Below are 26,644 nucleotides of genomic sequence, written 5' to 3' on the forward strand. Positions count from 1 at the left end.
TCGGTATAATGTGATTTATGCGAAGGCCTGTTTTTACCAGTGACTTCAAAGCCCTAGTGAGTCAGCAGAAACCTTAGTGAGAGGTCTGGAAGAGACGGTTGAAATTTGGAGCCAGAAAGGCAGAGGGCATTAGAGAAAGAGTGGGAATAGACATTCCGGACAAAGGCCTTTCAAAGAGTCTGCAAATTCAAGAAGGCTTTACTCTTCATCCTGTGGTAAAAAAATAGTAAGGCAAGAAGAAGAAGAAGAAGAAGAAGAAGAAGAAGAAGAAGAAGAAGAAGAAGAAGAAGAAGAAGAAGAGTTGGTTTTTATATTCCAACTTTCTCTACCACATAAGGAAGAATCAAACCAGCTTACAATCACCTTCCCTTCCCCTCCCCACAACAGACACCTTGTTAGGTAGGTGGGGCTGAGAGAGTTCGGAGAGAACTGTGACTGGCCCAAGGTCACCCAAGTGGCTTCATGTGTCGTAGTGGGGAATCAAACCCCATTCTCCAGATTAGATTCCACCACAGGGGTTGCCAACGTGGTGCTCGTGGGCTCCAGAAAGGCAGAGTATATTAGAGAAAGAGTGGGAATAGGCATTCCGGTCCAGAGCCAGCATGGTGTAGTGGTTAAGAGTGTTGGTTTGAAGCGGTGGACTCTAATCTGGAGAACCAGGTTTGATTCCCCACTCCTATACATGAGCAGCGGAGGCTAATGTCCCTGACACTACAGCAATTATAAAGGTAAAGGTCCCCCGTGCAAGCACCGGGTCATTCCTGACCCATGGGGTGACGTCACATCCCAACGTTTACTAGGCAGACTTTGTTTACAGGGTGCTTTGCCATTGCCTTCCCCAGTCATCTTCCCTTTACCCCCAGCAAGCTGGGTCCTCATTTTACTGACCTCGGAAGGATGGAAGGCTCAGTCAACCTTGAGCCGGCTACCTGAAACCCACTTCTGTTGGGGTTGTAAAACTGTGACTTTTCATGGGTTTTATCATTGTTGTTTTTATTGTGTCTTTATTAATGTTTTATTTATATTGAGAGCCACCTAGAGTTCCTCAAGGGAGCAAGGCAATAATAAATGTTTTAAATAATAAATAATCCCAAGAAAGCTACATTTCCTTAGGTTTCTTTGGCGATGGTCTTTGTCGAACACTTTTTCAAAATCCAAGTATTTGTGTTTACTGGATCACGCGTGTCCACATGTTATTTGTTAACTGTTTCAAAGGATGCAAAAACTTGGGGAGAGAAGACTTCCCTTCACCCTCAGTAGGGTTCGTTCCTGTACATGCTCAATAGTAACAGCTTTCACCCATTTACCTGTGCTAACTGGCCTGTAATTTCCTGGATCTCCTCTGGACCCCTTTTCAAAAATTGGTGTAACATTTGGGCTGTTTATGCTTGGTCATTAGCTAGTTGACATACTATTGCTAATGGCTATGCAAACGGAGGAACTAAGGAGCAGGCAAGGTGGGGTGGAATTTGTTTGACTTTCTCCTCTTGCATCGGGACCGTGAATAGTCATTTTAAAGGTCGGGTTTAAAAAATCAGCATTGAGCGAGGAGCAGAATCGACCCTGCATAAATGGCCTTGCTGTTTGACAATCCTCTGGAAGGAAGGCAGATTTTAGCAACAAGTGGCATACTCTTGTTGGGATTAGGAGAGAAACCTTTTCACGTTTTGAGTTCCTTAAGAATTCTCAGTTGCATAGGCAACACAGGCAGAGTGACTCGCTAGTTTTTAATATGTCCATTAGCCCCAGTCCTTCATCTTTTGGCATGTTTATTTGATTCATTTCTTCTGAAAACAATATCTCCAGTCTGGGTAATTGCCCCCCATTTAGGCGACTGCCCCACATTCTTCTTCAATGAAAAGCAATTTACTTTATCAGCAATTTTTCCATCTTCCTTGAGCAATCTTTTTAACTTCACAAATGTTATGCAGCCATTAACATCTTGAACTCATTTACTGGTCCTGATTGTGGCTCATGTATGCTGTTTGCCTCCTTTCATCCTGCACTGTTTTTTTTATGTTTTGCCAATCTCACAGCTGTTGGGATTGTCTCGCGCCCAGTCGGAGTGAGCTGATTGCCCGTTGGACTGGATCTTCCTAGAATCATAGAGTTTGGAAGGGGCCATACGGGCCATCCCTTGTTTGGTTTTGACCTTGATCTTGTTTTGAACTGGCCTCTCTTGGTAACATCCCATCTGCTTGTTGTACGCATAAATCAGCCTAACGGATGTACACTCCTCCGATGCATCTGATGAAGTGAGGTCACAAAATTTTATGCTGGAATAAATGTGGCTAATCTCTAAGGTCTCCCTGGACTCCTGTTTTATTTTGTTGCATCAGACGAATGCAGCTGCCTCTCTGAATCAGGACTGTGTCATTCATTACTTCTCTTCTGTGTATGACAGATAACTTATTGTAAAGTGTTTCAGTTTCTTGCACTTAACAATATCGGGTACCCTTAAATGGGCTGTGATCTCTCGAGCATCTTGTATATCTAAACTGAGAAAAGCCAGGATCTGTCCAGTCAGATACCAGTGGGGATCAATGCCTCTCACCCTGTGCGTAAAGCAAGGTCGCTCTCGCATCTCTGCACATGCCCAGAATTAGGGTTGCCAGCCTCCAGGTGGGGCCTGGAGAAGCTAAGCAGGGTCAGCCCTAGTTAGTATTTGGATGGGAGACCACCAAGGAATACCGGGGTTGCTGCGCAGAGGAAGGCACTGGCAAACCACCTCTGTTAGTCTCTTGCCATGAAAACCCTAAAAAGGGGTCGCCATAAGTTGGCTGCGACTTAATGGCACTTTACACACACACAATCTTTTTAGGAAGAGTTGTAACATCTGAAGCATATCTTTGATATGTCTTTGCTATAGAGGTGAGCGATTTATCCAGACATCCAAAGCTGTAAATTCTAAGTTCAGCATAATAACTCTAACAATAATTGGGATCACAAGCACAGACTTCCTCTCGCATGAAGTGGGTGGGGGAGAAATGGGCAGCAACCCTGTGCTCAGAGAGAGAAGAAGAAGAAGAAGAAGAAGAAGAAGAAGAAGAAGAAGAAGAAGAAGAAGAAGAAGGAGGAGGAGGAGGAGGAGGAGGAGGAGGAGGAGGAGGAGGAGGAGGAGGAGGAGGAGGAGGAGGAGGAGGAGGAGGAGGAGGGGTTGGTTTTTATATGCCGACTTTCTCAACCACATAAGGAAAAATCAATCCTATGAGGAAAGGCTGAAGGAGCTGGGTATGTTTAGCCTGAAGAGGAGAAGACTGAGAGGGGATATGATAACCATCTTCAAGTACTTGAAGGGCTGTCATATAGAGGAGGGTGCCGAGTTGTTTTCTGTTGCCCCAGAAGGTCGGACCAGAACCAACAGGTGGAAATTAAATCAAAACAGTTTCCATCTAGATATTTGGAAGAATTTTCTAACAGTTACAGCAGTTCCTCAGTGGAACAGGCTTCCTTGGGAGGTGGTAAGCTCTCCTTCCCTGGAGGTTTTAAGAAGAGTTAGCAATCACAATGTTGATTCTATGACCTTAGGCAGATCATGGGAGGGAGGGCATCTTGGCCATCTTGTGGGCATGGAGTTGGGGGTCACTGGGGGTGTGGGGGGGAGGTAGTTGTGAATTTCTTGCATTGGGCAGAGGGTTGGACCAGATGACCCTGGTGGTCCCTTCCAACTCTATGATTCTAAGAAACAAACCAGCTTACAATCACCTTCCTTTCCCCACCCCACAACAGACTCCCTGTGAGGTAAGTTGGGCTGAGAGAGCGCTGAGAGAGCTCTAAGAGAGCTGTGACTGGCCCAAGGTCACCCAGCTGGCTTCATGTGTTGGGAGTGGCTTACAATCAAAGTGGCTTACAATCACCTTCCCTTCCCTTTGCCCCACAACAGGCACCTTGAGAGGTAGGTGGGACTGAGGGAGTTCGGAGAGAACTGTGACTAGCCCAAGGTCACCCAGCTGGCTTCATGTGGAGGTGTGGGGAATCAAACCCGGTTCTCCACATTAGAGTCCACCGCTCTTAACCACTACACTTTGAAAAATCTGCTGTACTTTCAGGATTTAGATGTTCAGAGCATTCTGAATTTACCAGCAAGGATTCCTGTTGAGGAGCCAAATGGGGGAGGGGCTAGAATGAGATGTCCTGCGTGGGAAAGTCCTGACCTGGATGGCACAGGTTAGCCTGATCTCGTCAGATCTCGGAAGCTAAGCAGGGTTGGCCCTGCCTGGTATTTGGACGGGAGACCACCAAGGAATACCAGGGGCATGAGACAGAGGCATGCAATGGCAAACCACCTCTGAATGTCTCTTGTCTGGAAAGCCCTACAGGGGTTGCCATATGCTGGGTGCAACTTTCCACCTTGATGGAAAAGTAGGGAAATCATCACATAAAAGCCATGCAAAGTGCTGCATTTTCATTTTTTAGGAGCATGAAACTGCCTTTATTCACAATCCTTTGTTAACTTTCCCCGTTCTTGTTACTTTATTCCCATATCTCTCCCTTCCCTCTGTAATCCACCCCAACAAACACACTGTTGAAATTCCAAGCACAAACTAGCCCATGTTAAGTATTTTTTAAATCCATTGATTTCAACGAGAGAATTCAGCACACACTGAAATCTTCCCTGTTGGAATCAATGCAACTTAAAACATGGGGTGAAAACGCATGGTCACTTTATCCTCCTTTAATCCCTGTTTCAGCCAGGATCGAACACATGCGTTTCGCCTAATGTGCATTCGATTCTGGCTAAAACGGATTAAAGGAGGATAAAGCAACCATGCGTTTTCGCCCATGCTTAACTTCTGCTAGATCGTGCCCTTAGATTGTAAGGTCTTGGAATCAGAGAGGTGGCTTTTCCACTCGATACTAAATAAAGTGCTAGATGCTGATGGGCAACCTTCTTTTTCTACCTCTATGCCCAGAATCATCCCCAGAGCAAGTGAAAAATGGTTGCGGAGGATCTTTAAGAATACTGCTCCTGAAAAGGCAGGCAGGCAGGCGAAGAAGGAGAAGGAGAAGAAGAAGAAGAAGAAGAAGAAGAAGAAGAAGAAGAAGAAGAAGAAGAAGAAGAAGTAGCAGCAGCAGCAGCAAACCGGATTCCACTCACCTTCCCCTCCCCTCCCCACAATAGACACCTGGTGAGGTAGGTGGGGCTGAGAGAGTTGTGACTAGCCCAAGGTCATCCAGCTGGCTTCATGTGGAGGAGTGGGGAAACAAATCCAGTTCAGCAGATTAGCCTCCGCCGCTCATGTGGAGGAGTGGGGAATCGAACCCGGTTCTCCAGATCAGAGTCCACAGTTCTTAATCACTACACCACACTGGCTCCCAAAGAAAGCTATTGATAGCCATTACCATGTTTTTTCACTCCAAACAAGCAGTGTTATTCATTGATTGAGACAGCAATTCTGACCAGGTCTACTTAGAATCCTGTTCAGGACTATTCAGTGGGGCTTACTTCCAGGAGGCTGTTCTTAGGATTGCACTATGAATTAGCTGCATGGCACTGGATAAATGGTGCCCCCCCCCGCCTGGCCTGCTGCCCACACTAATCCTCTGATCAAGCTGCTATCTAGCTTCTTTCTAGCATCTTGAAAATATGCTCAAGAATTCCCCGCTGAAAAGAAAAACACTATGTGGTTTGACATTTTTAAAAATAACTGTCAGTAGATGATATGGCCATTGGTGTCTATTTTGCTCCCTGGTCTAGTTGGAGCCCATGGAAAGTATTCCTGCTGTGTGTGTGTGAATATTTAGAAGATGAAACTCTGGGAGAAGAAAATCACCTTTCCATGTGTGGACCAGTCAGAGGTGAGTAGCCATACTTGCAATCAGAAAGCCAATGTTTTGTAGTGGTTGTGTGTGTTAAGTGCCGTCAAGTCGCTTCCGACTCATGACGACCCTATGAATCAATATCTTTCAAAACGTCCTATCTTTAACAGCCTTGCTCAGGTCTTGCAAACTGAGGACCGTGGCTTCCATTATAGAGTCAATCCATCTCTTGTTGGGTCTTCCTCTTTTCCTGCTGCCCTCAACTTTTCCTAGCATGATTGTCTTTTCCAGTGACTCTTGTCTTCTCATAATGTGACCAAAATACGACAGCCTCAGTTTAGTCATTTTAGCTTCTAGGGTCAGTTCAGGCTTGATTTGATCTGAAACCCACTGATTTGTTTTTTTGGCGGTCCAGGGTATCCGTAACACTCTCCTCCAACACCACATTTCAAAGGAATCTACTTTCTTCCTATCAGCTTTCTTCATTGTCCAGCTCTCACACCCATACATAGTAACAGCAAATACGATGGCATGGATTAACCTGATCTTGGTTGCCAATGACACAACCTTACACTTAAGAATCTTTTCTAGCTCCTTCATGGCTGCCCTTCCCAGCCTCAATCTCCTTCTGATTTCTTGGCATCCTCCCTCTTGGTTGGTGATGGAGCCAAGGAATAGAAAGTCTTGAACAATTTCACATTGTCAATCTTAAAGTTGAGTAATTCTCCTATAGTCATTATTTTTTTCTTCTTGATATTCAGCTGTAGTCCTGCTTTGGCACGTTCTCCTTTAACTTTCAGCAGTAGTTGTTGTAGTGGCTAGAGTGCTGGATAAGGATCTGGGAGACCCAGGTTTGAATCCTCACTCGTGCCATGGAATCTTGCTGGGTGACCTTGGGCCAGTCACACACTGTCCGCCTAACCTACCTCCCAGGGTTGTTGTGAGGATAAAATGAAGGAGAGAGGAAATTATTTCAGCTGCTTTGGGTTCCCATCAGGAAGAAAGGCAGGGTGTAAATGAAGTAAATAAATAAATCAGTGGCCACAATCTGCCAATGTGGTGTAGTGGTTAAGAGCAACGGACTCTAATCTGGAGTTCCAGGTTCAATTCCCTACTCTTCTGCATGAAGCCAGCTGGGTGACAGTTCTCTCTGAACTCTCTCAGCCCCACCTACCTCACAAGGTGTCTGTTAAAGGTAGAGAAAAACCAACTCTTCTTCTTCACCCATGTCTGCAAATCCCATCCAAGTGAAATTATTACCAGGCTCTTGTAAATTCCCACTCTTGATTTTCATGGACAAACTTCCCGCTGGATCAGGTCCAGAGCAAGTAGAGAGTGTAAAACATGCACTACTCCAGTAGCTAGCAGGGAGTAGCTTTTGTCTCTCTCCATTCAAATCACTGTGAAAGCCGGGTGCAATCGCACTAAGAGGGTGGAATTATGCGGAGGGCAGGTCAAAATTCGTATCCACAATGTCAACAATCATTGTCCTGACGTGAAAGAAATGCTAGTGCCGACATTTGATATTAAATCAGCTAGTTAATGAAAATAATATCGTGCGTAGAGAGAAAGGTTAGGAAGTAGAAGATGGTAAAAAGAATGAAAATAAATCATACGTTCTTTCTTTCTTCTCTCCCTGTCTCCCCCTTCCTTCCTTCCTTCCTTCCTTCCTTCCTTCCTTCCTTCCTTCCTTCCTTCCTTCCTTCCTTCCTTCCTTCCTTTAACTTTAGCCTGGCGCTTTCTTTCTTTCTTTCTTTCTTTCTTTCTTTCTTTCTTTCTTTCTTTCTTTCTTTCTTTCTTTCTTTTCTTTCTTTCTTTCCCTATCTCCCCCTTCCTTCCTTCCTTCCTTCCTTCCTTCCTTCTTTTAACTTTAGCCGGGCAGTTTCTTTCTTTCTTTCTTTCTTTCTTTCTTTCTTTCTTTCTTTCTTCTTTCTTTCTTTCTTTCTTTCTTTCTTTCTTTCTTTCTTTCTTTCTTTCTTTCAGAAAAAAAACCTACAGGCCAATTCTGCATCAGAATGCCACTTCAGCATGTAAAATAGAAAACCTGGGCCCCAGAATGGGAAATTTAGCTAAGGCGCTGGTCCTGGTTAACCCATGCAAATTCAGGAGCAAGAGAAAGGAGTGTTGAGGGGGGGGGAGAGCTGAAGGCATTCTTCTGCTGGGTGGATGTTCGGGAAGGCGCTCTTAGCTGGTGGCTATTGTGTTGATGGTGAGGCAAGCAGGGGAGGGTGGGATGGGGGGCTCTGACCCCCCCTCCCTTCCCCTCTCCCCTTGGTGTGGATTTGCTGGCCAAAGACCGTTAGGAGCGGGCAGAATGAATGCAATTGAATGAGGATGCGTTTCAAAGGGCCCACCTCTTTTCTTAAGGGACTTGTGGGGCTGGAGCCTTGGGAAAAAGCAGCTCCTTGAAAGCCTGACGGAGAGTTTTTTGAAAAATGGAGGGGGAAGGGAGAGCTTGGGGAGGCTGCAGAAGATGCCTGGCGGGGAGGGGGGATTAATATTTATTTTTATTGCAGGTCTGTCTTTTAAAAAAGGAAACCCAAAGCCCCCCAAACGCCAGCAATGAAGAAGGCCAAGAAGGAAGGGGAAAAAAGAAGAAATTCGTGGATGCAGAAAAGATCTATCTATCTAGCCTTTCTGTAAGTGCACGAGAACGTGGTTGGGCCCCTGGTTCCCTTCCAAGCGCATTGGGGGTTTTCTTTTCTAATGTGTGTGTGTAAATAACGCTTTAAAAGGGGCACTGTGGGTATTTGCAACTGTGTGCATATTTTTAGATGCCTTTTCTTGCCCGTTAAGGGTCAGAGAAAAGCAATTGTTGTGTGTGTGGTGGTGGGGGGAAGTGATTTTTAAATTACATTGAATAATACTGTGGATTTGGAAAGGGAGGGTCACCTTTCATCAGCAAAATGAAGCAGGCCAGTTTGCATTGGAGCAAAGGAGCATTTTTTTGTTCACCAGCAGCGTGCAAAGATTTGGGTCCTGGGTGCATTGGAGTCCATCTGCGGCTGTTGGAGTGCGTTGGGTTCCCACTGGCAGGTTGTTGGGGTGTTTTTTGGGGGGAAGGGCGATAGTTTGTTTGGAGTGGTTTCTGCTGCAGTAGAGGGGTTTTTTTTGGGGGGGGAGGGTTGAAAGCATTGGTTTTTGCCAAAGTCTGAGAGCAGGAAAGAGTGGGTTTTGCCCATTTGGTAATTTGTGTGATCTCTTTGTCTAAGGAACCAGTGGGTGGTGGGAAGAGGGGGAGGGGAAAGAAAGAAAGAAAGAAAGAAAGAAAGAAAGAAAGAAAGAAAGAAAGAAAGAAAGAAAGAAAGAAAGAAAGAAAGAAAGAAAGAAAGAAAGAAAGAAAATTGCAAATCATGTGACTTTTTTCTTGTTTAGGAAAAGAACCTCAGTACATTTTGTATTTTGTTTTAATTGGCTTTAAAACTGAGATAGTAATTTGTCATTTTAATTTTAATGAGGTTTAATTAAAGAGGGGAGCATTTTTCAGCCAGTTTACAAGGTAGCAAAATAATCGAGCCAATTTGTTTGAAGGAAAAGTAAAGTGAAAGAAATCCTGTTCAATTTCCCACTGAGGTCTGAATTCCTACTCTGTTCAGTTTTTCAAATTTACCACCACCAACCCCCCAAATTGGGACTTAGGGGGAAAGGAGAGGAATAATTTTATTTTTTTTAAGGCGACCAAGCTTGGAAATCAAATACCAGCTCGTTTTTGAAAACCCACCGCCCTCGGAAGACAGGTGGAGTTTCTCCCCCTCCTCTCTCTATTTGGTCTCAGCAGCATGGCATACCCAGCCTAAAGTTGTCCCTTCAACCTTACGTGCTCGATCCGCAGCTTGGTTAAGCCAGCTTGCCTTGGAGCTAAGGTCAAGGGGAGCCCAACTGCTTGCAAGCCGGCGCTTTTCCTTAGCTGCATTGCAGAGATGATTATCCATCTAGGTTCAGGGGTATTATTATTATTATTATTATTATTATTATTATTATTATTATTATTATTATTATTATTTTGAGGGCTGGGCTACTTATTGGTGTCCCTCAATCGTCTTGCCCAAAAAATAAAATAAAGGAATTTGCCTGGCAGCCCAGTTACTCGGATGTAAACAGAGGGTGCTTGTAAAGAGACAGCAGTGGTGGCCATGATCCATCGCCGGGAAAACACATTTCAGCCCTGCTAAGTGCCCCCTCCTTCTGCCAGCGAGGTCGGCCCCCGATGCCCGTAGAGCTAGGGACCGACCTAACCATGGCCAGCACTGTGCGCCGGTGTCTCCCCTCCCCCTTTCTCTCGCCAGGGTGCCCACTGGCACCCAAGCGGTCTCGGGACAAATTTGGCTAGCTGGGGACAGGTGGCTCCCTGCCCTTCCAGAGGTCCCTGCCCCGTGGAGTCCACACCGCCCAAATGGCCAAAGAGCCCCAAACTCACAGGGCTCAGCGGGATCCAAGCCAGCCCGGATCCTAAGGCTTCGCTTTGGCTGTCATTGCGCTTTGCCGGGAAGAAAATCTCATTAGGCATGGGAGGTTTTGCCTTGGATTGGCCGCTCTCTAGATGCACATTTTTCCGATCCAAATTCTCAAAATTCTGCATGGGGGCTTGTTTGTGGGGTTGTGAGAATTGGGATGGGGAAAATGCACGGGGACTTATTTTGGGGTTTTGAGAATTGGGATGGGACAAATGCACGGGGGCTTATTTTGGGGTTCTGAGAATTGGGATGGGGAAAATGCACGGGGACTTATTTTGGGGTTTTGAGAATTGGGATGGGGAAAATGCACGGGGACTTATTTTGGGGTTTTGAGAATTGGGATGGGGAAAATGCACGGGGACTTATTTTGGGGTTTTGAGAATTGGGATGGGGAAAATGCACCGGGACTTATTTTGGGGTTTTGAGAATTGGGATGGGGAAAATGCACCGGGACTTATTTTGGGGTTTTGAGAATTGGGATGGGACAAATGCACGGGGGCTTATTTGGGGGTTTTGAGAATTGGGATGGGGAAAATGCACGGGGACTTATTTTGGGGTTTTGAGAATTGGGATGGGGAAAATGCACGGGGGCTTATTTGGGGGTTGTGAGAATTGGGATGGAGAAAATGCACGGAGAATTCGGAAGGGGGGCGGGAAATGCGCGCCTGGAAAGCGCTCCGACCAAGGCCAAACCCCCCCTGCTGCAATGGCCGCATCCTTTGCTTTCCTCGGGCTTCTTCCAATTCGGGCGGCCTCTCCCCTTCCTCTCTGCCTCCACTGGAGGCCCAGCGAACATCGCCGATCCGGAGGAGACCCTTTGTGTGCGCGTGTAATGACTCAGAAGGCGAGGGGGAAGGGAGGGGTGGGGGAAGAGGAGGAGGAGGCCAAATCCGGAGTGGCGGGAGGGGACGGCCCCGTCTCGGGGGCGCTACCATGGACAGCGAAGCCGGCGGGCCGGCCAGGCGGGAGGGGGGTCCCACCCAGCCAATGAACGCCCCCAACTCCGGTCCCAGAGGGCCAGGCTAGAGGGGAAAGTGGCCCCCTGGCCCCTCTAGAGGGGCCCGGGCCGGGGGGGCAGCCCGTTTGTGTCCCCCCACTCCTGCCAGGCACTGGCCTTGCGCGGCCGCGCTACTGTTCCCTTCCATCTGCCCCTTGGAGACTGGAGGGCCCTTTGGACGGGGCTTACTGGGGACTGGGAAAGAGGAGTGTCGGGGGGGGGGGAGAGGTTGCTGGGGAGTGGCTGGAAGGAGCCGGCCCAGCCGCGGGAAATCCAACCTGATGGAAAGAGTAGGGGCAGTTGGAAGGAAGGAAGGAAGGAAGGAAGGAAGGAAGGAAGAGAGAGAGAGAGAGAGAGAGAGAGAGAGAGAGAGAGAGAGAGAAAGAGAGAGAAAGAGAGAGAAAGAGAGAGAAAGAGAGAGAAAGAGAGAAAGAGCCAGGCTAAAGAGGGAGGGAGGGAGAGAAAGAGAGAAAGAGCCAGGCTAAAGAGGGAGGGAGGGAGGAAGGAAGGAAGGAAGGAAGGAAGGAAGGAAGGAAGGAAGGAAGGAAGGAAGGAAGGAAGGAAGGAAGAAAGAAAGAAAGAAAGAAAGAAAGAAAGAAAGAAAGAGAGAAAGAGAGAAAGAGAGAAAGAAAGAAAGAAAGAAAGAAAGAAAGAAAGAAAGAAAGAAAGAAAGAAAACTGCCCAGCTAAAGTTAATCTCCTCTACCGTCCCTTGTTTTCTAGAGGTTTTCGTGCTTTATATATCCCTTCCCCCTTGACATTACTGGAACTCTGAAATGCTTATGGGAAATGCTTTATTCCTTTCAAACCAAGGCGTTGGGGAAGGAAAACCTGGAGGTAAAATAATAATAATAATAATAATAATAATAATAATAATAATAATAATAATAATAATAATTAATTCGATAGTTTCCCTTATGCTCTCCGAACGGAGATTGTTACCCAGTATTGGGGGAGGGGGCAGGATATAACTGTCTCACACACAGACTCCCATGGAGGCCGAAGAGCCTTGGGCGGACTTGCTTCCGAGCAGTGGTAGAAGCCAGACAGGGTTTGCAATTGAGGCCCCGGGCCCGGCTGCGGAGCGGCGAGGGAGAGAGGAGGAGAGAGGGGGGAAAGAGAAGGAAATATTTCCAGTGCCCACCTATGCAATTACGCCGGTGTAAGCCCAACGGAAACCTTGCGTAGGAGTTGCCCTGTAATTCAGCATCTTGCTAGTACCGAAAACGAGTCCTGTTCCCATTGCGAGGAGCAAAATGCAAATTTTTTTTTTTTTTTGGCGTGGATAGAGAAACGAGGGACGACTCCCCACCCCCACCCCAATTGCACACACATCGCCGGGTTATATAAGAGGCGATCACGTAGCCAGTTCAGCCGGGAACGTCAGCAGCGCGGACCTCTCCTGTCTTTTGTATGTGGAAGGTGCCGCCGAGGTATGAAGACTGCGGCAGAGGGGATGCAGCAATCCAGAGATGCGGGGCCACGTTGAAATCGGGGGTTTCGCGCCTGAGGTTTTTTTTTTCCTGCCCCCCACCCCCATCCCCAAAGCAGTTATGTCGAAATTCGGCCACGGATTACTCCCCGTTTGAGTGCAACCAAACGGACGTGCTTCTCCATCCTTAACTGGCTTGTGGGTCGGGCTGCTGTTGATGCCCAGCTCTGGTCCTCCGGCATTGGCGGTTCTTCGTATTCCGAAATGGAATGCACGTATTGTTTTCTTCTCACGGAGCCTGAAAAGCATTCCTTATTCACACGCCAAGCTTAAATTCGCCTTTGCAAAAGCGACATTTTCAGTGGAAAGGACAGTCGATTGGTATAGCAATGTTGCAAAAAATCGTGCTTTCCCTCCTTCAATGTCCTTTGCTGATAAAACGAGAGAGAGAAAAGAGAGAAAAGAGAGAAAAGAGAGAGAGAGAGAGAGAGAGAGAGAGAGAGAGAGAAAGAGAGAGAGAGAAAGAGAGAGAAAGAGAGAAAGAAAGAAAGAAAGAAGCCTTAAAAACCTATTGCACCCAGCGAAAGTTGTAACGTTCATAAATAAAAATCCAACTGACTGGAGTCAGCCGCTCTAAAATCAGGAGATATTTGCTAACCGGAGCTTTCCTTGATTTGGGGGCGATTTTATGGAGCGCAAAGAAAAAAATAATAATAATTGGTTTCCACAAAGCAATTCAAGGTGTGGTTGTGTTTGTCCTTTTATAGCCCTTTTATAGTCCTTTTCACGGGCATAAGGGACATTTTTTAAAAAATAATAAAATAAAACTAATAGGCAACTATCTCTCGGCAAGTGGATCCTTAAAGAGTTGACCGACTATTTAAAATGGTCAATGGGCGAGGGGAAGAAACCTAAATTACGTGAACGGTGGCCGGCTTGGGACATGCCTAGGTTCATTCCAAGTTCATGCTGGGGGCAGGTTATGTAACGCGCGGCCCCCTCCTCGCAATCCGCGCCTTTGGGCCGGGAGCGAGCTCGGCCGGCCCTGGGCTGAAATCTTTTACTTGGGAACGAGGCGACAGCTTGGCCGGGGCCAGAGGGCGGCCGTGTTTGGCAGAAAGGGGTTCTCTAAGCGCCCCGTGTCAGATCGAGGTCCGCATTTTGTTGCCTGGTGGATCCGAATAGCTTCGGCTTCCGTCCTCCTTCGGCGGAGCCAGTGGGACAGAAAAAGCCCTTCGGGTGGGCAGGATCCGCACCGCTCTCCTCTCTCGCGTGGTCTCCCGCTGTGTCCGGTTAGCCCTGTAAGTACGCAGGCGGTGTGCGTCCGTCCCCGTTTGTAAATGTCTTCCTATGTATTCACCAAGTCTCTGCCTGCATCCCTCTGCACGTTTACTTCAGAGGAAGTCCTACTGGGCGCGGGGAGACTTCGGAGCAAACTGGTACAGGATCGGTTAAACCAGTGTAGGAGTGAGAGGATAGTAATTCCTCTTTCCTTCATTCGAGGAAATGTGTTCCTTTAATGAAACTCTCCGAATAAGACAGATGATGCACATCCCTTTTCCCCCCAACCCAGTTTATGGCCCTTCCGCCTTCACTTAAGCCTTTGGACACACACACACCCCGACAGTAATTCTTCCCCCCTCTCTGTCCATCGTTAGATTTATAAACCCCTCTACCTTCCTGTCCTTTTCTTTCCCTTCGTTTAAAAGGGGGGGGGGTCGGAGGAGGGCCGCAAAGGGGGAGGAGAAGAGGAGGACGAAGCGGAACCGCCTGCCAATGATTCCGAATCTATTTGCGAAAATGACATGTGCGTCAGTGGGGAGGGGGCGGCGCGGGAGGGGGGCCGAGAAATAGGGCTCGCGGGTGTCTTCCGAGGTAAGGCAAGAACTGAAGGTTAGAAAACATCCCTCTCCTCTTCCTTCCCCCCCCCCCACCTTTCATTTCACCGCTCCCTAGGTTGGATTCTCGGAGAGGAACGGTGGCCGTGTTCCTCTCAGAGAATCCACCACCAAAAAGCCTTTGGGGAGGACGAAGCAGCCGAGAGTCGCTTCTCCCCCCCCCTTTGCGACCTCCTCCCCTCGTCCAGGACCTGCTGAGCTGCACCTCCTCCCCCCCCCACTCCTCCTCCTCCTCCTCCTCCTCCTCCAAGCCTGCAGAGGGCGGCCCGGCAGCCTCCTCTCCCCCCCCCCCCAGCAGTTTCAAGGGCATCTTCGCTGCTGAGGATTTGGCTTAATGGGGGAGAGAACTTCTGTCCTGGCGGTGACGTCATTGCGCCCCAATGTAATCCGCTGGCGCGGAAAGTCCATCGGCAGAGGCGCGTACGGAGCTGGGATGGAGAGGAAAGAGAGAAGGAGGAGAGAGAAGAGAAAGAGGGAGATGGGGGAGAGAGAGGAAGGCTGATCCTGCAAGCCAGCCGGGATGGAGGCTCCGCAGAAGACGGCCGGGGACCACCACCACCCAACTCTGCCCCACATCCCAAGCCCCCTATGTCAGGAAAGGCGAGAGAGAAAAGGGGGAGAAGAAGGGAGAAGAAGAAAAAAAGCAATATGCCATTTGGGTTGGGGGGGACGCCAGAGGACTCAAGAAGGAAGGCGCTGCGGGAAGTCTCCTCGCGAGGAACCTGCTGCCTTTGCAGAACTCGATGATGCATTTTCTTTTCTTTTCAATTTATTTTTTTTTTAAAGAAAAAAAAAATTAAATGCTCTCCTCCCTCCGTTCTCCGATGAACTGCTTTCTTCGCGCGGCACCGGAGGAGAAAAAGGGGAAGAATCCTGATTCGTTTGGGGGGTTCCCCTTTTACCCGAAATCGGTCCGATGCAACCGCGTTGGACTTGCCAGAATTTTTGTGCCCCCCCCTCTCCCCCAATTTTGGGAGCGTCTTTCCTCGAGCAAAGGAAGAGCCGTCTTTAAGAGGCGAGTCCAGAAAGGAGGGGAGAAGATTTTTTTTTTGTCTGCCCCTTGGGTCCGGGGATGCTTCTGCTGGAATGGATTTAAAACAAAGCCCCTCGCCCCCCACCCCCCAAAAAAGCGAGAAAAGAAGCGTCGAATCTGCTACTCCTGAAGAGGGAGGGGGGAGCCGCGGCAGAAGGACCTGCCGGTCCCTCCCCCACCCACCCGGTTGTCGTCTGAACTGCTTCGGCGCCTTTGCATTTTGTATATTTTTCTCTCGGTTTTCCAGTGGAGGGGGGGGGGAGGGGGGGTTGGGGAGAAAAACCCACCCGCATTTTATTGGGTGCCAAAATCTGGTTTATTTGTTTATTTTAAAAAACCCTGCTCTTTGCAAAGTGTACCGTCGAAGGGATCCTTTCTCCCTTTTCCAGGCCTGTCTTGAAAATCGGAGGTCGAAGGGCGGGGGTCGGGTTCTGAAAACCCAAAGATGCCTTTGGGGGAAAGAAATGATCTGCTTGGGAACAGCATCTCTTGCATTCTCTCTCCCCCCCCCATCCCCACCCCCCCCCCACGATCACTGCAGTTCGCCATCTATTTTAAGTTGCCTTTCGATCCCATTGAAGGGAGAATCTCCCCCTCCCCTTTCCCCCGCCCCTCCCAGTTCTCTTTTTCTCCTCTTTGGAGAAAAGGGATGGATTGGAAGCAGGCAGGTGGCTTGTAGAGCATCTTATTCAGTGGCAGACAGGATTTTTTTTTTTTTTAAGTAGTATATCTTTAACTGGTTTTGCAATTGTGTGCCCCTCTTTGACAAAGGGATGGATTTGAAGCAGGCGGGTGATTCGCAGAGCATCTTACTCAGAGGTAGACAAGGATATTTTAAAAAGTAGTCTATCTTTAATTGGCTTTGCAGTTGTGCAGCATGTCCTTTCGGTGGCTTCCTTGCCCTCTGCCCTACTTGGGGTTGACTGAATATCCGGTGTCTTCCTAGATTCGGATTGCAGCCGTTTCCAGGGTGCCTGGAGGCAGCATATTTGGAGCATGGGGAGAGAGACGTGCATGTGCCAAATGCATGCACCCCCATCTTCTGCTCCCGCTTCAGTTTGTGGTTTCGACAGCTGCCCGGTTTCGAAGCATGCACGAAGGGCGGCTATGCGCTGGGGAGGGTGAGCATGCATGGGAAGCGCCATCTGTGGTCCACGGTGTCCGGTGGTGTTCATACACAAAGGACCAGGGACTGGGGAAGCTGGGACTGCGGGACATGGGCCACTCGTTCCAAGGCAGCCTGTTTGGGATCTGTCCGCACGAATCCGGATCAGATGCTCGCTCTTGGCCAATGCAGCTTGCCTTGGGTGGATCGGCAGGGGTGTCTTCTGGGGCGCTTGCTGCGTCCCAGAGCAGGTTGCGGAAGGAGGCGCATAGCTGCTGTGGAGTAGGGTGGCAGGAGGCTGGAAAATGCTGTGCGACTCTGAGCATGGGTTTGCCCGCCACATTCACCCTGGGTGTATGATACGACTTGCATAACCCCAGGGCTCTATCTAAGGGGTTTTCTTGTTTAAAATTAAGGGGGGGGGTTTCCCGCTGGGTGGCCGAGCTTTGCGTTGTGTCCCTGTTGGAGAGAGAAAGAGAAAAATGTGGTGAGGGTTCTGGGAACTGCAGTGAAGGAGTCATGCGCGCGAGAAAGGACACTGGTGCATGCGTGCCTAAGAGATGCTTTAGTGTGCGGCGCGTAGTGTGGGAGGGTGGACCATCTGGGTGTGTGCATGCTTTTATCCGTGCCTTTCTCCAAGGTGGGTTATAGGAACGGTGAAACTTTCCCCCAGAACAATGGAGATCGCCGCCACCAAAAACTCCAGCCACAGTTCAGCAGCATGGGTGCGGAGGGAAGGCCCTTGACTCCCTCTGCTTGTATGTGGATGGGGGTATTCCTGAAGATGGGGAGGGGGGTTCCTAAGGAAATGGGCCAGCTCAGGCGTGGATGAGAAGGGAGTTGGCCAACATGCGCCAGGGACAGGGGCGCATGGGCCATGTTGCCGTCTCTGCGCGAGGCCGGGCGTGAAGAAACCAGGAGGTCTTGTGTGGAGACCAGTGTGCAAGGGGTGGATTGGGTGTGCACCTAAAGAGGCGGGAGGGTGTGGGGGTCAGGGAGGCACATTGGCCTCTGTGTGTGTGTGTGTGTGTGTGTGTGTGTGTGTGTGTGTGTGTGTGTGTGTGTGTGTGTAAAATTGCTGGTGGGTTGGCAGTCTTTGCGGAAGGCTGCTCATGCCCAGGAAACCAGTAGGGGGTGCCAGAGTGCATTTGTGCAGAAGGGAAACATGCAAGATGCTCTGTGTGTGTGTGTGAGTGTGAGAGAGAGAGAAAAGGCTCATGTTTATGGAAACAGCTATCTATGTAGGACATACAGGAAGGTCCCAGGTTCAATCCCCGGCATCTCCAGTTAAAGGGACTAGGCAAGTAGGTGATGTGAAAGACCTCTGCCTGAGACCCTGGAGAGCAGCTGCCGGTCTGAGTAGACGATCCTGACTTTGATGGACCGAGGGTCTGATTCAGTAGAAGGCAGCTTTGTGTGTTCAAGGGGTCACAGGGTCAGGATCTCGGCCACTTTCTGGTTCTGACCATAACTGCGTCCCCTTTGGCCTGGCCATCTGCCCCTCACGGGCCCCTCTCTACGTGTTCACAGCGGACCTTGATTTAATGTCCATACAATTAAGGCACGCGGTGAATGCCAAGAGAGAGGTTCATGCCGCATCCCAGCAGAGACCGAGGGGCACTGGGACCACCCAAATCCGCTCTCTGCCCCGGTCCTTTGGCTTCTAAGATGAGAGTAGCAAGCCTTGCCGGGAGGCAGTCAAAAGGGGGTACCAGAGAAATCTTGATAATGGTAGGAAAAAGAGGGGGTTGGCCAAAGGGTTAACAAAAAAAACCCCACCTTCTCGTTACCTCGTAGCGATCGCACAGGGGAACAGTCTTCCAGTTTGCAAGACAGAGGCCAAGACCTTAGGGGGAGACCAAGGCCCTCTTGCGCAGAGGTAGTCTATTGCTTAAAGCCAGTGTGGTGTAGTGGTTAAAAACAGTGGTTTGGAGTGGTGGAGTCTGATCGGGAGAACCGGGTTTGATTCCCCACTCCTCCACATGAGCGGTGGAGGCTAATCTGGTGAACTAGATTTGTTTCTCCACTCCTACACACTAAGCTAGCTGGGTGACCTTGGGCTAGTCACACACTCTCAGCCCCACCTGCTTCACAGGGTGTCTGTTGTGGGGAGAGCAAGGGAAGGTGATTGTTTGCCGGTTTGATCCTTCCTTAAGTGGTGGAGAAAGTCGGCGTATAAAAACCAACTCTTCTTCTTCTTAAAGGAGGAAGGTAATTTCTTGCACTGCAAAATTTAAAAAACTCCCAGACTAAATATGTTTTGCATCACCTTCTTCTGTAATATAACCGGTTAGACTATGCGTGCTATTCAGGGCACAGGACAAAGGCTTCTGTGTCTTCCGTTTCTGGTCTTCCAAGGATACAATTGCAGGGTGGTTGGGCAGAAGCAGATTGAAAGAGGGGCAGGAAAGCTCTTGATCCTTCCTTCCACTGGACTAAGGCATGGAGGGGCACAACTCCCCGGTTTGACTAAACCTCCAAAAGTTGGGGAGGGGCTGTGGCTCAGTGGTAGAGCATCTGCCTGGCATGCAGAGGGTCCCAGGTTCAATCCCCAGCATCTCCAGTCAAAGGGACTAGGCAAGTAGATGATGTGAAGGACCCCTGCCTGCCTGAGACCCTGGAGAGCCGCTGCCAGTCTGAGTAGACGATACTGACTTTGATGGACCGAGGGTCGGATTCAGTAGAAGGCAACTTCATATGTCCTAGTTTTCTTCTCCCTTCTGCCCTCATGGATATTTCCAGAAGTGATCCTTAAAACGTTCCCAAGGACAGGGAAAGCAGAAATAGATGTTATTCACTCCTTCATTTTATTTTGCAATACTCCAGGAAATTCTCCCGCAAACCTCACGCAAAGAATGAGAGCTTCTTAAAAGCAGTAAGGTTTTTGTGTAGCTCTGGCTTTGAGCCATAAGGAAAGGTGGGGTATAAATCTTTCAAGAAATAAATACAAATTTACGCAGCAGCACAGTTTGCCTGGGACAAAAATGTTTGTCATCATTAGTATTGTTATGGAATATATCGAAAGGTTGATTCTTTTCCATGGCAGAATGACCTGGATAACTCCTCTCACCTAAAATGTGTTTCCAAGCTGCTGAGGGTATGTGTGGAAATTTAAATAAAAATATTTGGCTCAAGGCTCTACATTTTAAAAAATTATTTTGTTGTTGGCGGATTCCTACTGGTGATTTAAGTAGATATATGGCTGTGTTTTGATAAGCTGTCATTTACTGAAGTGTGTTTTTATCAGTGCGGTGTAGTGGTTAAGAGAGGCAGACTCTAATCCAGAGAAACGGGTTTGATTCCCCACTCCTCCACATGAGTGGCGGACTCTATTCTGATGAGCTGGGTGATTCCCCCACTCCTCCACATGAAGCCTGCTGGGTGACCTTGAGCTAGTCACAGCTCTCTCCAAACTGTCTCAGCCTCACCTACCTCACAAGGTGTCTCTTGCGGGGAGGGGAAGGCAATTGCAAGCTGCTTCGTGACTCCTTAAAGGTAGAGAAAAGCGGGGGTATAGAAAACCAACTCTTCTTCTTCATCAAAACAATGTGCTCAGTGTGGTGTAGTTGAGCCAGCGTGGTGTAGTGGTTAGGAGTGGCAGACTCTAATCTGGTGAACCGGGCTCGATTCCCCTCTCATCCACATGAAGCCAGCTGGATGACCTTGGGCCAGTCACAGCTCTCTCCAAACTGCTTCAGCCCCACCTACCTCACAAGGTGTCTGTTGTGGGGAGGGGAAGGGAAGGCGATTGTAAGGTGGTTTGAGACTCCTTAAAGGTAAAGAAAAGCAGGGTATAAAAATCAACTCTTCTTCATCATCAAAACAATGGGCTCCCTTGAGAGCCAGTGTGGTGTAGTGGATAGGAGAAGGGGAGAACGGCGTTCCAATAGCTGTTCCAAGCCCGAACTGGAGAGAAAAGCAGGATACAAATAAATAAATAAATGTGTTGTTCTCAGAAGAATACAAATACACACACTTGCAAATGTTCCTATTTTGGTGACGAACCTGTCTATCACACAGTGGCCATTTATGCTTGGTAATTAGCAGTGCGTTCCAGGCTGAAGTACCCTGCATATTTTTTTAAGTTTTTCACGCTGAACCGTCATTCAGGAAGTGACTGCGAAGCTGGCGGATACCTGCTTCACATTTCTTAAGAGCCCTTTTAACGCAACCTTTTGTGTTTGCTCCGTCCCCGCCTCGAAGAATCCCCTCAAGGAAGCATGCAGAATCACTGCCGTGTATTAGCTATGCAGACGGTGGTTGGCTAATGGAAGGAACGCGGGAGCAGGCAAGTGTGGGGGGTGGAATTTCTCCTTTTGTGTCAGGACCATGAATAGGCATTTTAAAGGTCGCATCCAAAAAAAGAGCTTTGGGCGAGCATCAAAATTGACCCTGCATAAATGGCCACAGAGTTTTAATCCAATTGCACATTGAATGTTTAATATCACCTCTAATACCTCTAATGTTCAATATCACCTCTAATTAGAACAGATACTCTGTTCTAAATCAGAGTATGCATATATGTGCGTGCGCCTGCATGGGTTACGATCATGTCATACATGCCTCCGAACAGTCAGTAGTTTAGAAATCCACGAACTGAATCCAAAGCAGAAAGGTGATTAGAGTCACAAGGACACATCTCTTCATGCAGTTTTCTATATTCATGGCCAAAGGTGGTTTGTTTTTTTAAATGCTGTATTTATTTAAAATCTATTTAAAACATTTACATGTCGCCTTTCCACCCAAATAGGCCCCCCCTGAGGCAGTATATGTACTGTTTGTACGTTATTCCGCAACATAAAATATGTAGAGGCCTCCTAGGTGAGCTTCCACAATAAGATCGGCAAAGAGCACAAGAGAAAAGTCTACGCTATGTCACTGGGTGATGCATCATTAGCTTGAGGAATGCACGGCCCAAGATGCAGGCAAAGGTTTTAAAAACGGATTAGACAGATTTGTGGAGTGGGTAGGTGCATCCGCAGCTATTACCTGTAAGGGCTTCATGGAAGCATCTAGTACAGAAGAGGGATACCTCTGAATATTAGATCCTGCCTTGCTTGAGAGCCAGCGTGGTGTAGTGGTTAGGAGTGTGGTTTGGAGCAGTGGACTCTGATCTAGAGAACCGGGTTTGATTCCCCACTCCTCCACATGAGCTGCGGACGCTAATCTGGTGAACTGGATTAGTTCCCCTGCTCCTCCACATGCAGACTGCTGGGTGACCTTGGGCTAGTCACAGCTCTGTCAGAGCTCTCTCAGCCCCATCTTATCTCACCAGGTGTCTGTTGTGGGGAGTGGAATGGAAGGCGATTGTAAGCTGATTTGAGTCTCCTTAAAAGGTAGAGAAAATCGGGTATAAAAACTAACTCTTCTTAACAGCATGTTGTAGTGGTTAAGAGCGGTGGTTTGGAGTAGCGGAGTCTGATCTGGAGAACCGGGTTCGATTCCCCACTCCTCCACATGAGTGGCAGACGCTAATCTGGTGAACTGGGTTGGTTTCCCCAGTCCTCCACATGAAGCCAGCAGGGTGACCTTGGGCTAGTCACTCTCTCTCAGCCCCACATACCTCACAGGGTGTCTGTTGTGGGGAGGGGAAGGGAAGGTGAATGTAAGCCGGTTTGATTCTTCCTTAAGTGGGAGAGAAAAGTCAGCATAGAAGAACCAACTCTTATTATTATTCATCTGAGACAGCTAGAGGAATATTGGATGTCGGCTCAATCCAATAAATAAAACTCTTTGAAGGTACTGCTTGTACCCCGCATGCTCAGGTTAACATGCTTTTTGGAGGCTTCCTCTGGTCTCTCCCCAATATTTCAATGAAAATGTCAGAAAACACTAATGAAGATCAAATCATTTATAAGGATTTCTTTGTAGAGTGGACAGGCCTTGGCTGTTTGCTGGTCCAGCCTGTGTCCAATATCGCCACCTCCTGGCAACTCTGCAGTAAGTCACAGAACAGATCTGCCTCCCAGAAATTGTTTGCCTCTGAGATTTTTGCTGAACTCTTTCATGCTGGATTTTTGCCGAACTCTTTTGTCCCCCTCCAAATTAAAAATCCCAGATCAATGTGGGAGCTTTTTTCTGACATTCTTTGGCAATTTCACTTGATCTTCAGCAAGGGTACTTGATTCCAGAGGAATTGTAAAAGTAACTTCAGCATCTTCACTTAAGTTTTCTGAGATCCGTTGGTATAGTTCAGGCCACCAATAGAAAGAGCCGATCTCGTTCTTGTCTCTCTTGGGGGCGGGGGGGAAATCCCAAAGCTTTGATTCATAATTCCAGTGCACTCCTGGGTCTCCTGCTTATGCATCTCCCCCATGAGATGTAATAGAGGGTGCATGATCATTCCTGTCTTCTGTGCATGCATGGAACTATGGTGCATTGAAGTATTGGGGGGGGGGGAGCATTTGTTTGCCCCAAAACTGCCGCAGAACTCTGAATGAGCACAAAACCCAACAAAATGAATCATGAATACCGCCTCTCCTGCTATCCCCCCCCCCCGAAGATCTCTACGGTCATCTGATAATAATCTACTGGTGGTCCCCGGCCCTAAGAGTGTGCGGCTGTCCTCGATGAGAGCCAGGGCCTTCTCAGCCCTGGCCCCGGCCTGGTGGCATGCTCTGTCTGGTGACATCAGGGACCTTAAAGAGTTCTGCAGGGCCTGCAAGATAGAGGTATTCCGCCAGGCCTATAGTTGAGGGCAGCCGCGGTATTATATCTGCTGGCCTCCCTGTCCCCCCCTCCTGTCTAGGTTATTTTCTCCATCAACTGAAGGGGTGGTCTGCCGCCTATCTCGGTCAGTTGTGATTGATTGGAATTTTGACACCATCTGAGATTCTTGGGGTCTATTTTAAATTAGGATTTTGCCATTTGAAATCCAGAAATTAACTTTTAATCTTATTATTTTAATATTCTTGACGTGTTTTAAATGAGGTTACCCGCCCTGAATCTGGCTTAGGCTGGGGAGGGAGGGCTACAAATCAGAAAAAATAAAATAAATAATAAATAACGTTGAACCCAAGTCCTGTTGAAATCGATTGGACTCCATTCGTGGCAAAACCACTTCCAACGAGACTTAGTCAGCATCGTGTAGAGAGTCAGCGTGGTGTAGTGGTTAAGAGCGGTGGTTTGGAGTGGTGGAGTCTGACGCTTTTAAAATCAAGACAGTATTTGTTTGGTTATTGATTGGTCGGTTTTTAAATTTCCGCTTTACTTTTGGTCCCAGGTTCCAGAGTTACGATTATATTGTTTAAAATGTCATCCAGCATGTCGCCATCGAGAAGCAAACCAGAGAGAAGAGAGACACCAAAACGGTAGGCTCTTCAAAACTGCAGCCCGCCCAATAAAATCTGATCAAATATGAACATTGTTGATTATGCTTCCAAGAGAAAAATAGCACCGGCTCTGGAGAGAGATCCCAGGAAGGAAAGCTAGACTGCAGAGAGTCGCCAAAATATTTCTTCTGGTTTCTTGTGGCAATGAAGAGAGCTGGACCGTGAAGCAGAAGGTCGTCAGTCTGAATCTTGGATTTGCTATATCGGCATAGCCCCAGTCAGTTTTGAGTCTGATGGTTTCAGGCTTCACGTACAGTATCAGGGTGGCTGTTGATAACGTATGCAAAGCCTTCTCCCCAACGCAAAATGTAAAGTCGCATTTTCTGCGAGCCCTCACTGTCCGAACGTGGCGCAGAGACGACGCCGTGGAGGGTTTTTAACCAAACCGACGAGCCGCTGGCTTGAACGGTTCCAGGTTTTGTTATTGCTCGGTCACCTCGGTGGCCCTTATGAGGGCAGAAAGGCAGGGTAAAAATTCTGTAAAATACAATAAATAAATAAAATTTGGGGAAAGGAACGACAAATCTGACAAATGGGCTGGATTTAAGTCCGGTAGCACCTTTGAGACCAACAGGGTTTTCGGAGTATAAGCTTTTGAGAGTCAAAGCCCTCTTCATTAGATGAAGTCAGTTTCAGGTAGCCGGCTCAAGGTTGACTCAGCCTTCCATCCTTCCGAGGTCGGTGAAATGGGTACCCAGCTTGTAAAGTGTAGACAACTGGGAAAGGCAATGGCAAACCACCCCGTAAAAATAGTCTGCCTAGTAAATGTTGGGATGTGACGTCACCCCATGGGTCAGTAACGACCCGGTGCTTGCACCTTTATCTTTTTTTTATATTTGCGAACTTCTCGGTTGGAATGCACGATTCAAACACACAGCTTTTAATGGCTTTAAGAGTGCCCACACTGTCTGACCGAACTCCAAAGGTGGAGTAGTGGTTAAGAGCAGTGGTTTGGAGCCGTGGAATCTGATCTGGAGAACCAGGTTTGATTCCCCACTCCTCCACATGAGCTGCGAAGGCTAATCTGGTGAACTGGATTGGTTTCCCCACTCCTACACACGAAGCCAGCTGGGTGACCTTGGGCTAGTCACAGCTCTATTAAGAGTGCTCTCAGCCACACCTACCTCAGGGTGTCTGTTGTGGGGAGGGGAAGGGAAGGTGATTGTAAGCCGGTTTGATTCTCCCTTAATGGTAGAGAAAGTCGGCATATAAAAACCAACTCTTCTTCCTCCTCTTCCTCTTCTTCCTCTTCTTCGGGAGGGGTTTCAGATACCCTGACCTGTCCTGGGTTATTTATTTAGTGATTTATTTATTAAATGTATTTATTTTATTTATAGTTCACCTTTCTTTCTGACACTGACCTCACTGAATTGTACATCGCTTAGTTAGAGGAAGTCAGAGGCCATTTATGCATGGCTGTTTCCTTGCGGTCACCACACTGACTACTTCAGGGCTATGCTTTGATTATGCTTGCATTTGCTGACCATCAGAGGTCACCTCACTCTCCCCACGCGTTGCCGTGCATTTCCCCCACATTTTCTGTACGCTGGCTAAACAGGAATCCAGAAAATGCAGGCAAAACGCATGGAAACGTGCGGGGAGAGCTCCTTCCAATGGTTGGAAAAGGCAAGCATAATCAAAGCAAAGCCCTGCAGTAGCCGGCAAGAATAACGGGGAGGAAACAGCCATGCATAAATGGCCAGAGTCTTCCATGGTACCCTTTAAAAAAATACACTTGAAATTTACAAAACCGAATGGTCTCAGGAGGATCTCTTCAAAGTCGAGGAACAACCTGTCTGCTTAAGTGTTGCTGAAGGACATCTGAATTGTCTTCCTGGACAAGAGCAGTCTGCTATAAATTGTCCATTGGTGGACCAAACTCTACCTTCTGCTGAGCCCTGGTTTCTCCCACATATCCCCTGAGCATTTTCAAACCATCAGTTCTAATGCTGCCTATGTGGCAATACTCCCAAAAACAAAACTTAAATGCTTTAGTCACCTCTGATTTTTTTTTTTAAAAATGCCTTTATCCTTTTGCCTTTGGAGCTCCTTGCCACAAAACTGTATGGCCATTTTTGCAGGGTCAATTTTGATGCTCGCTCAAAGCTCTTTTTTAAAATGCGACCTTTAAAATGCCTATTCACGGTCCCGACGCAAAAGAAGAAATTCCACCCCCACACACACACTCGCCTGCTCCTTCGTTACTGTTTGCATAGCCATTAGCAACCACCATATGCATAGCTAACACGTGGCAGTGATTCTGCATGCTTCCTTGAGGGGATTCTTCACGGTGGGGGTGGAGCAAACACAAAAGGTCGCGTTAAAGGGGCTCTTAAGAAATGCGAAGCAGGTATGCGCCGGCTTTGCAGTCACTTCCTGAATGATGGTTCAGTGAGGCAATTCAGCCTGGAACATGTTGCTAATTACTAAGCATAAATGGCCTAGTAACTCCTAACATTTTAAAGCTTTAAAATGCCAATTTGACTATACATTTCCTGGATTTTTGTCACTCCTCCCCCCCCCCCTTTGTAATCTTAAATTTTACATTTCTGGCTCATTCTTTTCTAACTGCTGAGTTGTCTCTTCCCACTTCACCCTTTCTTCCAATTTCACCCGCCCTTTATTGTGAGTGGGA

Source organism: Euleptes europaea, chromosome 2 (assembly GCF_029931775.1).
Source record: "Euleptes europaea isolate rEulEur1 chromosome 2, rEulEur1.hap1, whole genome shotgun sequence".
Lineage (NCBI taxonomy): Eukaryota > Metazoa > Chordata > Lepidosauria > Squamata > Sphaerodactylidae > Euleptes > Euleptes europaea.